The following is a 13,298-nucleotide window of genomic DNA, read 5'->3' on the forward strand; positions in this document are numbered from 1 at the left end:
TTTTATATTGGCAATATGATTGGGCTATCCACCCATTTCTTTGTCCATGTGTTGATGGCGTGATGGTGAAGATAGTGCTGAGCACCCCCCCCCCCTCAGTAATTATTACTGTAAATAGAAAAAGAGGAAATCAATTTTCCGTTGTAGTTTTTCTCTTTATCTCAAATACAATTAAGAATAAAAAGTAGTTCAAACTTGATTTTAAATTAATAAAAATTAAAGATTAAATGCATATAAGATAGAAATATTCCGTTGATTGATTTACTATATGCTTTATTTTCTTCATCACTTTCTTTGAAAACCAAACGAGTAAAAAGTCGCTCTTATACATATTTTCCTTTCTTTCATCTTCTCCAAACTTCACACAAACTTGAGGTCTTGGTAGAAAGCTTTGAGGCGGGAGATGATCAATATTCAGAACACACCAACTTTCTTTCGCCTTGGAATTGGGGTTGGACCAAGGACTGTAGGATCTCGCTTTCCCTTTTGCTTTCTCTTCCTCCAAACAAGCTAGGCCACTTTAAGAATTATATAGAACGAAACAAATATTGGGTTATAATGGCTTCAGATGCTTTTGCACAATCCAAGCAACCGTGCAGTGAGCACAAAACGAACTATTCTTTTGCCTTTTATTGAAGTATATTGTGTGCTCGCTGCTTATAGAGGCATACTCCAATTTTTTGAAGGAGCCTACTCAAATTGGCTCCTTACAAAGAATATCTTAAAGTAATTTATTCTCTTAAATAGTTTTTTTTTTTCAATAATACTTAAAATGAAAGTAGTATTGTAAAGCGTAAACGCGACATTACATGTTTCCTGCTTTTTTTTTCCTTAACGAGGCAGCACCTCCTTTATTTATTAGAAAACCCTTCACTTATGGTGGAGGAAAACCATGGTTCCAGTAAAGCAAGCTACAAATTGATAGAAACGAAACGTAACGAGAACGAAACGAAGACAAAAACGACACATTAATTAGACTCTTAAATTAGGAAGACCAGTTTTGTCAAGACGTATCATGCCTCTAACTAGATGAGGTAAAGAAACAAACTCCATATATCTTATAGTGGTGTCTTCCTCTCCCTCCCTGAAGTGTTAAGAAGTCCGCAGCCTTATTTCCTTTTCTGAATTGGTGAGTAATGGTGAAATTAATCATGGAAAGAACCTCAAGAAGCTCTTCCCAAAAATCCCACAAATACCATACCATGCATCTTCGAGAACGAACTCAATCAACCACTACATTAGAGTCACATTCAATCTCCACATTCATATAACCGATCTCTTTGCACATCTGCACTCCCTCCGTTAGGGCCCTAAGTTCAGCTTTATTATTAGTGCCATAGCCAAAGAAGGAAGAATAAGCACCCGAGAAATCCCCACTGCAACCTTGAATCACACCACCCCTCCACATGTCCCTGGATTCCCACGACAACTACCATCTACGTTCAACTTTACGGACCCAACCTAACGGTTCCCCACCTAACAACACAAGGACTTCGTGCCTTCGGAGTGATAATTGGAATCTCAAGAGAACTTAGTGCTTTGCTATCCTGATTAGAAAGGGATCCGCTTGATTTCATATTCTCCGAAATCTCCTAAACCAAACCTTGATTGCCAACCAAACTCCTTTAACTGATTCCTTAGCACCTTCCATTTGGGCTCTACAACGACGCACCCAATGTAACGACCCCGACCCACCACATGGGCTCGAAGTGCTACTTTAGTGACGTCAGTGTACCTGATACCTTATTTGTAACGACCTGGCCCTTTACACGGACTCAGGTGTCACTCACATAGATCAAATACCTATACCTGTTCAAGATATGGAAACAACCCGCCCTAAGCAGGGACATACGGGTGTAAATCATACATAATCATGATGTAAATGTCGTGAAAAAACATAAACATCCATTGGGATTACTACTAGCCTTATACCAGAGTTCACTAATACATCCATAATTTACATACATTCGAACTTAGAGTAATCGTCATATTACAACCCTCCAAAAAGGACTTTCATCAAGTTTAGTACAAAATTTAGATGCTTACGTAAGCTAACCAAAATAACCTCCCCAGTCCCTTTATACTAGGACCGACGCACGGACGGACCTGAAAACAAAGGTTGTAAGATAGGGTGAGACATCTCTTAGTAAGGAAGAAGGAGTTACAACAGTGTGTGACTGCATACATGCATATTTTCATTCAACATTTGGAATATAAATTAAATATTTTCAATACAGTAATGCATCAGGTATATCATTATTCATATTACAAAATTCCCATATCTGTCTTTCGACCATTTAATGATTTATCAGATGACCAACAGCAAAATATCCCTATAACCAGTTTTACCCCGTGGCTCGGGTTGTGCACTGGTACTCATCCAATGCCCTGTTCATGCAGACACTACCGAGTACCTACATATGATCCGACTGCCCCCATTGGCCCAATATCAGCCAATGGTTTCACCCTACTAGCCGCCATCTTGGTGCCCACATCATTTAATACGTGTGGTTGCACGTGTACATCTAGCTACGATATCGTGCCGTATCATATAACAGTGGTTTCATTTCACCCTGCAAAGAAAGTATTTTTCAACTCTCCCGGGACTCTCAAGCTGTGTTCCGTGTATCATAAATTCAATTTATACAAATATGATAACCTGCGCATTTCCAGTATTTTTCACAAATTCACATAATAGCATTGGGTTCAAATCGGTGTCTTTCCACTCAGTTTACCCTTCTTTGGTTACTAATGCGGCTCGGTGCATCACCAGCCTCTGTTTATTCACATTATCAGTATAACAAATTTGGAACTTCATTCCCATATTCTATATCAATAGTATAGAAAATCCATTTATTCCCATATCAACATATATCACACAAGTTTAATACAAAAACCCGCTAAATGATAGAAATTCAATATACATAGTTTAACTGAATAAATAAAGGATTCGAGCCTCTCCTACTATAGTATAAACACAAATAAACGATGTTTGTAAAATTTTGGAGATTACACGTCGAAAACCTCGTTTTTACCAAAAATCGTAAATTCGTCAAACCGACATCTCTGCTCTATAGAATTTCATAAATAAGCAGTTAAATCATAGATAATAACATAAATTAGTTTTTTAGTGGTTTAGTTTTTCAAAATAGATGTTGTAATCAAATTCCCCTTACCTTATACTCGAAATGAAAGTTCGTAAGAAAATGGTCCAAATCGACAACCCGAGATCCCGAAAACCTAAAACCACATAACATAACCTTACTATGTATCTATTGCTATCCAAATATCCAATCAAAATTAGGATCAAATTCCTATCTCGATTCTTGGGAAAACCCGAAACTCTCCGACACAACGATCCTATCCACTAAAAGTGTAGAGTTTCCTCTTTTGATCCACGTAGTACCCTCCGTTTTTGGAAACGGATGATGAATGGCGAAGGATCTTAGTGTGTGAGAGAGAGAGAGAGAGAGAGAGAGAGAGAGAGAGAGAGAGAGAGAGAGAGAGAGAGAGAATGAGAGAGAATAAGAGAATTCATAGAATAAATCCTAACTTAGCCCTTAAGTAATCTAAATAAATATCACCTCTAAGATATTTATATATAAATATTTCAAAATATCTCTTTTCAAAATATCTTCTCAAAAATATCTTTTTATAAATTAATTTATTTTATTATTATTATTATTATTATTATTTATTTATTTATTATTATTTTTTTTTCGGGGTTGGGTTACTACATTATTCATCAAATATAAAATACACATATGCAGCGGAAATAAAATATAAAATCCTCAAATTACATTACCAGAGTTCTAACTATCTTTATAAACAAATATATCCATTTTCACATAATTACATCTCATAAAACTAAACAAAAATAAAATCTCTATCTACACACTACCTACATAAATTTACACCTCTAGCGTGCTAGATTTGATCCCTAGGATTCTCTGGAAAAAAAAAAGGGTTTGTAAAGTAGGGGTGAGGCACAACTCAGTAAGGGAAAAATTAAGTTAATGTCAGTGTGTGGCCAACATGTATTTAGTGTACAGAAAATAACTAGTTCACTAAATAGATAAACACATTTATGAAAACATTCTTATTTTACACTCACACACATAATTAGCCAAGGATAGGGAAGATTACCCGCTCATACAAGTAGCTTCCCTCTGCTCTAGTACCATTACTGCTACCAGGGCACTTACCTTTCTCAGTAAGCTCTCGAAATTATCTTATTAATTAACCGTATTCACATAAATTAACAGATATGCATATAAGACACTCCCTGTGACAAACATGTCATTTACATCCCCATGGCACGGGTTGTGCGGATCGAAAGCTGGACTAATGTCCTGGGGGATCCACCTAGACAGTAGTAATATATACTCTTCGCTAACATACTCCGCGGGTACATGCAGCTCCAACTGCTGATCCGATTGCCCTCACCCAAGGGTGCATTCACCTCACGTAGGCAAATCGGACAAGGCCACCTTACACCTCTATGCATAGGTGTGGGCACACACGACCACATAACAAATATCTAGCAACGGTCCCGTACGTGCTCACACTACATTGGTCCCTAGGGTTCCTAAAGCATATCATCCAATTTAGATAAAAGAAAATACCATTTAAAACGTCATTTCACATATATTTCTTGTTATTCCAAAAACCCGGCCCCCAGCTAAAAATACAATCCGATATATAGTCATCAATTAAAACTCGGTCCTCGGTCGTCAAATAATAATACTGGTCTTTGGCCAATCAAACAATACCCGACCACTAGCCGTTAGTTCAAACCCCTGTATTTCACAAGCATTTAGAGTATTTTTCACAATCCCAAAACCACATATACAAAAATTCATACGAATTAAATCATCTGCCACATAATTTTCCACATTTTAACATATCCATATAAATAAACAAGTTTTCTACCGTTCATTTTATTCAAAAATATCATACTATATATCCTATGTTTGTAAAACCCATTTCGAACGGGTGATTTTCAAAATAGCCTTTAATTTCTCAAATAAATAAATAAATATATTAATTTGATCGTTCAAATTAAATAAAATTCTTGACTTAACTTAATTCCCTTACCTGATTCCTGAAAAAATTCGCTAATACCCCGGCCTATGCTTTAGGAGTTAAAAAATCCCTGAGCCCTGAAATTCAAATTTCACCATATTATTCGTCATAATTCTTAAAGTAACTTTCCCTAAAATTTCCCTAAGTTTTGAATACCCTAAATAGTCGAATAAAAGCCTAAATTATCAAACTTACCCCCAATTTAGGATTGGTACCCCGGAGCTCAAATTCAAAAACTTACTCTGACTAGATTGTAAAGAATCTCCCCACGAGTCTCCTGGCAATTTTTCGTTCATTAATGGGGCTTATAGTTTAAGAGAAATTGAGGTAAGTTTGAGATTTGACCTTACCTAAGTAGATATGCCCACCCCACTCCCACAACAGATCTGCTCTAGTAGAAATGTCGATGGCGACGAGCAGAGCCCAATGATATTTTTAGATTTTTGATCGGCCGAATAACGGAAATGAAATGGAGGAGAGTGGGAGAGAGGGGATGGAGAATTGATGCGCGTAGGAAGGGGTGGAAGCTTCTTTGCAACTTCAATCCTGAGATTGAAGATGGATTCCATTACCATATATATATATATATGTATATATATATATATATATTTATTATTATTATATTCTATTATTTAATTAATAGTAATTATTAATTAATTAATTAAATTTATTTTATTTATTTTTTAAATTTTAATTTTAATTTTAATTTTAAATTTAAATTTTAAATTTTTTAATAATAATTTTTTAAATCTTTTGTAATTTTTTTTTAAATTTGTAATTTTTTAATTTTTTAATTTTTTTTTTTAAGATTACTACACCCAAAGTCTCCAAGTTATTAAACTCGTCAAGATACGAATGATTACACCCCTATGAGTCAATTTCTTAGCATAAGTAAACCATTGTTGAACACAACAAATCCAAGAAATTGTAGTCGTACAAGGAACCCCCAAGGCTATAGCGGCAAAATCCCAAACCTTCACAGCAATCTCGCTTGAACAAAGCACATGATTCAAGGTTTTTGTTTGCCCTAGCTCGCAATAGTTACACCGAGAAGCAAGAGAAATTCCCAAGGATTGAACTTTCTCATCCAATGACAAGCTGTCAAAAAGAGCTTTCCAAGCACATATGCTAACCTTCTTTGGCAAGAGATTGTGCCACAATCAATTCATATCCCTTACATATGGCCCTTTGACTCTAATTATACATGTTTCCTGCTTGTGAGTTAAAGGGGCAATGCCATATTTCATGATCAATGGATTGAGTTACAAATTTTATGTAAATAGATGGTTTGAAATGTCGATGTTAAGATATTCAATGAGTAAAGTCTTCAATAAGTAAAGTCAATTCGACATCAGAATTATCAATAAATAGAAATTGAATATAGGAATTTTGGATTTTAGGCTAATATGAAGTATGTGAACTTTCCTTACTCAACAGACTAAATCAGAAACCGAAGAGGGGATATTGAATCTCCTCATTCAACAGCAGTTAAAATTTAGTAACTTGGGTCATAAATTAATTGAAGATAACCAAAGATCAAAATTTTCCTATGCATTTTTCTCTTCTGTTTTGTTTTTTTGGCAGCGAGGTAGTATTAACTTGTCCCACATTGGTTACGAACGAGAAACTGAATTGGAAGAATGGGTACTAAAGGAGAAGCAGGTGGTCTAAACAAAATCATTTTTGCGCTTGGGGCAATGACGCAGCTAGTGAGGTAATAACCGTGGTGCATCAATTGTTGGTTGAAAACTATTTCCAAGCCCCCTCTTCGGGCTAGGCCAAACCCAGGCCGTCAAGAATTTCTGGAGGCTCCCCTCTAGGTTTAAGCCCTAAAACTTTTAAATTTTAAAAATTTTAAATTGTTCTGCACATTGATGTATAGTAAAATTTTACCTAAAACAGAAGCTGAGTGCTTGGAATGGCTTCTTGAACTAGTTTTCTCTTTTCTATTGCATACTAACAATAGTGGTGTCTCTTCAAGGTAGTGTCTCAGAATTAGGAACGATTTTTTTAAAACCTAATTGGTTGGTGAACCACTGGTTGATCGGTTTGATTCAATCCCTAACTCACCAGTGATGTAGGATATAAGTTTACCTAAAGCAAAAACTGAATGCTTGGAATAGCTTCTTGAACCAGTTTTCTCCTTTCTATAGCATACTAACAGCAATGGTGTCTCTTCTGGGTTGGGTCTCAGAATAAGGAACAATGTTTTTAAAACAAAACTGGTTGGTGAACCACAGGTTGATCGGTTTGATTCAATTGCTAACTCACCAGTGATGCATGCTACAAGTTTACCTAAAGCAGAAGCTGAATGCTTGGAATAGCTTCTTGAACCAGTTTTCTCCTTTCTATAGCATACTAACAACAATGGTGTCTCTTCAGGGCCGGGTCTCAGAATTAGGAACAATATTTTTAAAACCCAACTGGTCAGTGAACCATAGGTTGATCGCTTCAGTTCAACAGCTAATTCACCAGTGATTTTGTGTGTTTCATCACAAAAATAATTTTCATATGTCAAAACTAGTCTAACTCTTTGTTGGTTAAACTGGGCTTGGCCATTTTTCTCATATATGATTTTGGAGGTTGTTGGTCCCGATTCCGATCTAAGTAGCCAGGTCTAGTTTTCGAAACTTCGCCTCGAGGAAACTTTCACAGCTACAAAGGTTGAAGAGCTTCAAGGAATAGTATATAATTGAATAGAATGTAGATTGAAATTGGACCAGGGCTTCAGAAACTGCCATTTCATTTTTCTTCCTGTCCTAGACAGATCATAGGTTAGGACACTTAAGAGAGTTTGATCTATGAAATGGAGTAGATTTTTTATATTCAGACAAGCTAAAAACAAAAGCAATCTGCAACACTTCCAAAACTCAAAAGGTAGAGAAGTTAATAGATGCTATCCCACATCAGTTGAAGGAACAAATTCACATGGCTTGCATTTCTATAAGAAACTTTGCGAGTGATTATACGAATTATGCAATCATGCGGTGAGGTGAACTATTTTTTCACCTTTTACTAAAGAAGACAGTGTGCTCGTTACTTATTAGAGAAATATCTATACCTTCAATCTATAAATTATTGTTCAGTTATTAGAACAGATATTTAAGTATTACATTCCATCTAGAAATTATCTTCTAAATATCTGCTCTAATAATTGTATAATAATTTATAAATGGAAGGTATAAATATTTTTTTAATATTACTTAAAGTGGCATACCTTGATTTTTTGAGGGGTAAGATGCTAGTTTGACTCTACAATTAATATTTAAAGTCTTATTGTGGTATAATAATAATATCTAATTTTTTGGTGTATATTAATAGAAATAAACTATTTCAAAAATAGAGGGAATTGGAATGGAAAATTAAATATAAAAAATTTTAAAAAATGATTAAACATTTGAGTAGTTTCATTTCTCATTTGATATTAACACTTGATAAATTAATTCCTTCAAGTTAGTGTTCACAAAAAATTAAATTGTTTATTCTTGTAAACAACAATTTGAGATGTTTCAAAAACAATGCTGAGGCCCCTCTCAATAATTATTGTTTTGATTCAGAATTTTGTGAGAAAAAATATAAAAAAAGAAATTAAATTTGTTTGTTTGCTTTTTTTATTTTTTTCAAATATCAAAGGTTAAATGCACACGAGCTAAAGTTTTGTGACTTGGGTCATAAATTAAATGAAGATAACCAAAGATGACATGTTTTTTTCTTTCGCTTCTCCTCTTTGTTATTTTTTGACAAAGGAAGGCTGAATTAACTTGTCCCACATTGATTACGTAAGCGAATTCAAGTTAGATGGATGTGATATTAAATGAGAAGCAAGTGATCTTAACAAATTTATCTTTGCGCTTGGGGCAATGACGCAGCTAGTGAGGTAATAACCGAGGCGCGTCAATTGCTGGTTGAAAACTATTTCCAAACCCCCTCTTCGGCCTGGGTTTGGCTCAGGCCGTCGAGAATTTCTGGAAGGGCTCCCCATAGGGGTTAAGCCCTACAAATCTTAATTTTAAATTTTGAAAATTCTAAAATTTTAAATTTTATTTTGTTCAAGAAGCCTCTTCTAATGAAAAAATAAAGAAAAAAATAAATAAATTAACAACTGTCTCTTGCGCCCGAAATTGAACCGTCGAAAAAATTGCTTAAATTTGTATTTTTGAATGAAAAGACAAACTGAGAAAATCTTTGAGGATAAAAGTTATATAACTGAAGACAATATATGGAGTTGGAATGGACTGGAGGCTCCGGAATCTGCCTTTCTTCTTTTTTATTTTCTCCTCTTCCAAACAGATCACAGATTAGGCCACTTTGAGAACTTGATTTATGAAACGTAACAGGCTTTCTTGTCTTACTTCGCGGCCATACCTTATGGTATAAGCAAAAAACAGAACAATCTGCAGTCACTACCAGAACTCAAAAGGCAGAGGTAATGAATGTTATCCCCACATCGGCGAAGGATCAAACTCACATGGTCCGAATTTCTATAAAAGTCTTTATCACATAGCGAATTTTAGTTTGACTCCTAAAATTTAGTATTAAAGTTTTTATTTTAAATTATAATAGATATGATTATGTTTTCCTGGATTGTTAACATGAAAATTATAAATTTGTGAAAAAAAACTCATTATGTTTTATTCATATTTTTGTTATTCAAATCTACTTCGCCCCTTAATTAACTTTTCATCACTAAATTTACATTAAAGACATGCTATTAGTGTAGCAATTAAGTTTATAATAGATTTAAGCTTTGCTTATTACCGGTTCAGAGTCACCCCATTTATATATACTCAATACCTGTTGTGGGTGCGTAGATAGTGAACTTATGTCTTTGATTATAGGTGTGTTTAATGGCTCTAATGTCTATCATATGCTCTTTCTCCTTGAAGCAAGGTTGATTTCTTGGACTGTAACTATTATGGTTTCCTTGTTACCATGGTATTTTTACGTGTGCCGCACATGAAACAATTTCCTTTCTTTCTACTTGAAGCAAGGTTGATTTCTTGGATTGTAACTATTATGATTTCCTTGTTATCATGGTATTTTTACGTGTGCCGCACACGAAACAATTTCCTTTCATTGTTAGGTACCTTGAAACAACTCTTTCGCTCATTGAGATATTTACGTGAGTTTTTTTCAAGGAAACTATTACTACGAGTACATTTCTTTCTTGGATACTAGAGTTCATCTCCTTGGTGTAGTTGTGCACAATCAGCTTTTGCAACAACACTTCAATATACTTGTGTTTTAGCAAAATCTTAGTCTTTCTACGGCAATTCTTTAAACAATGTCCTAATTTTGAAACTCGTCTATGTTGGTACCTTCCCTGAGCACGTCTTTTACCAACCTGTACTCCGTTATTTGTTGCAAGACTGACTTGCATCTACAATATTGAAATCCATGACATCTATCGCAAAATTCTTGATTATGTCATATATTTGACTTGTTATTATTTACTTGTAGTCATCATGCTTAGAAAATTGATCAAAAAATTTAATTTTGTATGGTCGAAAAAATATGACTTCTACTAGAAATTAAGCACAATGAATCAAATTCGATTTTGAATAGGATTTATCAAAAAGAAAAACAAAAACTTGTGCAAATTGATTGGTTAATTTTGGATTGGTTAAATCAATTTTGACCCATTTTATCAAATTCATTTTAAACTTAAATTGGTTGAGTTTCCAATTTGACCAGACTGATTCAATTTTCAAGACATTGTCGAGGAGAAACTTCCACCAACAAACTAGTAGAAAAGCTTTGAATATAACTCAACAGAATTTGGTTTTGGAATTAGACCAAAAGCCTTAGAATCTGCCCTTACTTTTTTTCTTTTTCTCCTTTTCCAAACAGACCAAATGGAATGAGTTTTTTCTTGTAACCATACCTTGTGGCAAGTTAGGATTGTGAAAATAAAAAAAGACAGTTTGCAACACATTGAAAAGGCTGAGGAGGTAAAGGACACCATCCCACATCCGCTGAAGGAAGAAATTCAAAGGAATCGCATTTTTATATAAATCACTTTTTTGTTGTAAGGCAAATCACGCAGCCACGTGGTGAGCACAGAGCGAACTATTCTTTCGCCTTTTACTAACGAATACCGTGTGCTCGCCACTTTGAGTGGCATACGCTAATTTTGAAAAGGGGGTAAGTTTTGGCCTTGCTCCCTACAATTAGTATTCAATTTTTTTTAAAAAAAATTGTATATAATTTAACAAATATACCTTATTAGTTAAGTTTTATTTTATAATTATTCATAAAAAAAAATTGAAGATGTAAACTTTATGATGTTTAATTTTGAAATATAGTTTTTTTTTAATATCTATTTTCTTTTTCAATAAAATTATAGTAATGTTACATTTTTTTGAATTTGTTGTCATTTGTAAATATACTATTTTTTAATTCATTGAAAAATAAAAATAAAAAACTATTTTCAACTAAATCAATCCTTAATTTTCTTCATTCAATAGCATCTTAAATTTTCAATTTCATTAAACATCAATTTAGTACCTTGAGTGCTAAATTAATTAGTAACCCATGAACAAGATAAAAATAGAGGTCAAATTTAATATCGATTAATAAAATTGATGAAATCGAAAGTTCAAAATCTTAGATACTTAATTATTTCTAAAATTTCGAGTAGAACGTGATTAGAAAGGTGGAGCTGTGAAAAAAATTCTCTTTCTACACCACTTAAAATTTTCAATTCACAATCAAGACAAATATTTAGTAAATTGAATCATGAATTAATCATTCAAATAATTACTAAATAGGACTAAGCACCAACTTTGAAGACAAATTCTGTTTCTCTAACGGCTTCTCCCATTCTATTATTTTCTCCTAAATGGAGAAATAAAAAACCTACATCTTGTATATAGAGTTTGAGTTTTGAATTTGGATTGATGTAAAATTCATAAAAAATCTACATATATCCAAATTTTATACTCAAACATCATGCTTCCAAATGCAACAACAAGGTTTTGAATATCATTTTTTTACCTTCATCTCTTGATAAAACAAGTGGAGAGACATAATGGTATTGACAAATAAATTCTTCAAGTTTTTTAATGGGAAGAGTTGTATTTACTTGTCCCACATCGATTATGTCTGTAAGACCTGGATGGATGGATGAGATATTAAAGGAAAAAGAAGTTTTCAAAGAAAATATCTTCGCGCTTGGGGCAATGACACAGCTAGTTAGGTAATAACTGAGGCGCGTTAATTGTTGGTTGAAAACTATTTCCAAACCCCCTCTCAATTGCGGGTTGAAAACTATTTACATACCCCCTCTATAAAGAAAGAAGAAAATAATTCTTCTCGTCATGTTTAACTGGAAATTACAATGTTGTTTATATAATACAATGGCAGAAATAAAAAACAGAAAGAATAACAAAAAAATAGAACTGAATTTGTTTTAACAAATACAACTGAAAATTAGTTTGTAAAACAGAGAAAACTATTAGAGCGCTGGAGGTGTATTCCTGCAGATGTGGCAGCCCATTCTCTGTAGAAGATACAGAGAAGAATAAGTAGCTGATAAGCCCCCTCAAGATGGCAATGGGGAATAAACATTCAACACGCCAAGCTTGCGTAGAAGATAATGAAAAACATCAGAGCCCAAAGCCTTGGTAAAAATATCAGCTGTTTGATGATGCGTGGAGACATGAAGGAGACGTAAGAAACCAGCCTAAACATTATCACGAACCAAGTGACAATCAATGTCAATGTGCTTAGTTCGTTCATGAAAAACAAGGTTGGAAGCAATGTGTATTGCAGCTTGATTATCACAAAACAAAGAAATTGGCAAAGAAACCAAAACACCAAGATCACGAAGCAGATTAATAAGCCAAGTAAGTTCGGAGGCAGTGGTGGCCATAGCACGATATTCAGCTTCAGCAGAAGATCACGAAATAGTTGTCTGCTTCTTAGATCTCTAGGAAATAAGAAGATTTCCAAGAAATATACAAAAACCAGTAACAGAGCGAGGAGAATCGGGACAACTTGCCCAATCAGAATCAGTAAAACCAGTGAGCTTAAGAATGGAATGAACAGAAAAAATAAACCTTGTTCAGGAGAGGATTTCAAATATCTGAGCACATGATGAGCTGCATGAAGATGAGGCAAACGTGGTGCATCCATAAACTGAGAAAGAACTTGAACAGAAAAAGCAATATCAAGTCTAGTAATTGTTCAATAGAGTAATCTGCCAATGAGAC

General features: G+C 34.1%; 5 non-coding genes across 5 annotated transcripts; all 5 read left to right on the forward strand.

Moving 5' to 3' along the window:
* The first annotated feature begins 589 nt into the window (after positions 1-589).
* LOC131156912 (U5 spliceosomal RNA) lies at positions 590-707 on the forward strand. Its single transcript, XR_009137174.1, has one exon. It is a non-coding gene; the product is annotated as a U5 spliceosomal RNA (small nuclear RNA).
* Positions 708-6,764: 6,057 nt separating this feature from the next.
* On the forward strand, positions 6,765-6,906 carry LOC131156900 (U4 spliceosomal RNA). The gene has a single exon (XR_009137164.1). It is a non-coding gene; the product is annotated as a U4 spliceosomal RNA (small nuclear RNA).
* Positions 6,907-8,927: 2,021 nt separating this feature from the next.
* LOC131156896 (U4 spliceosomal RNA) lies at positions 8,928-9,079 on the forward strand. The gene has a single exon (XR_009137160.1). It is a non-coding gene; the product is annotated as a U4 spliceosomal RNA (small nuclear RNA).
* Positions 9,080-11,129: 2,050 nt separating this feature from the next.
* On the forward strand, positions 11,130-11,244 carry LOC131156910 (U5 spliceosomal RNA). The gene has a single exon (XR_009137172.1). It is a non-coding gene; the product is annotated as a U5 spliceosomal RNA (small nuclear RNA).
* A 1,004-nt stretch (positions 11,245-12,248) lies between these two features.
* On the forward strand, positions 12,249-12,366 carry LOC131156901 (U4 spliceosomal RNA). Its single transcript, XR_009137165.1, has one exon. It is a non-coding gene; the product is annotated as a U4 spliceosomal RNA (small nuclear RNA).
* The last annotated feature ends 932 nt before the right edge of the window (positions 12,367-13,298 follow it).

Source organism: Malania oleifera, chromosome 5 (assembly GCF_029873635.1).
Source record: "Malania oleifera isolate guangnan ecotype guangnan chromosome 5, ASM2987363v1, whole genome shotgun sequence".
Taxonomy (NCBI): Eukaryota; Viridiplantae; Streptophyta; class Magnoliopsida; order Santalales; family Ximeniaceae; genus Malania; species Malania oleifera.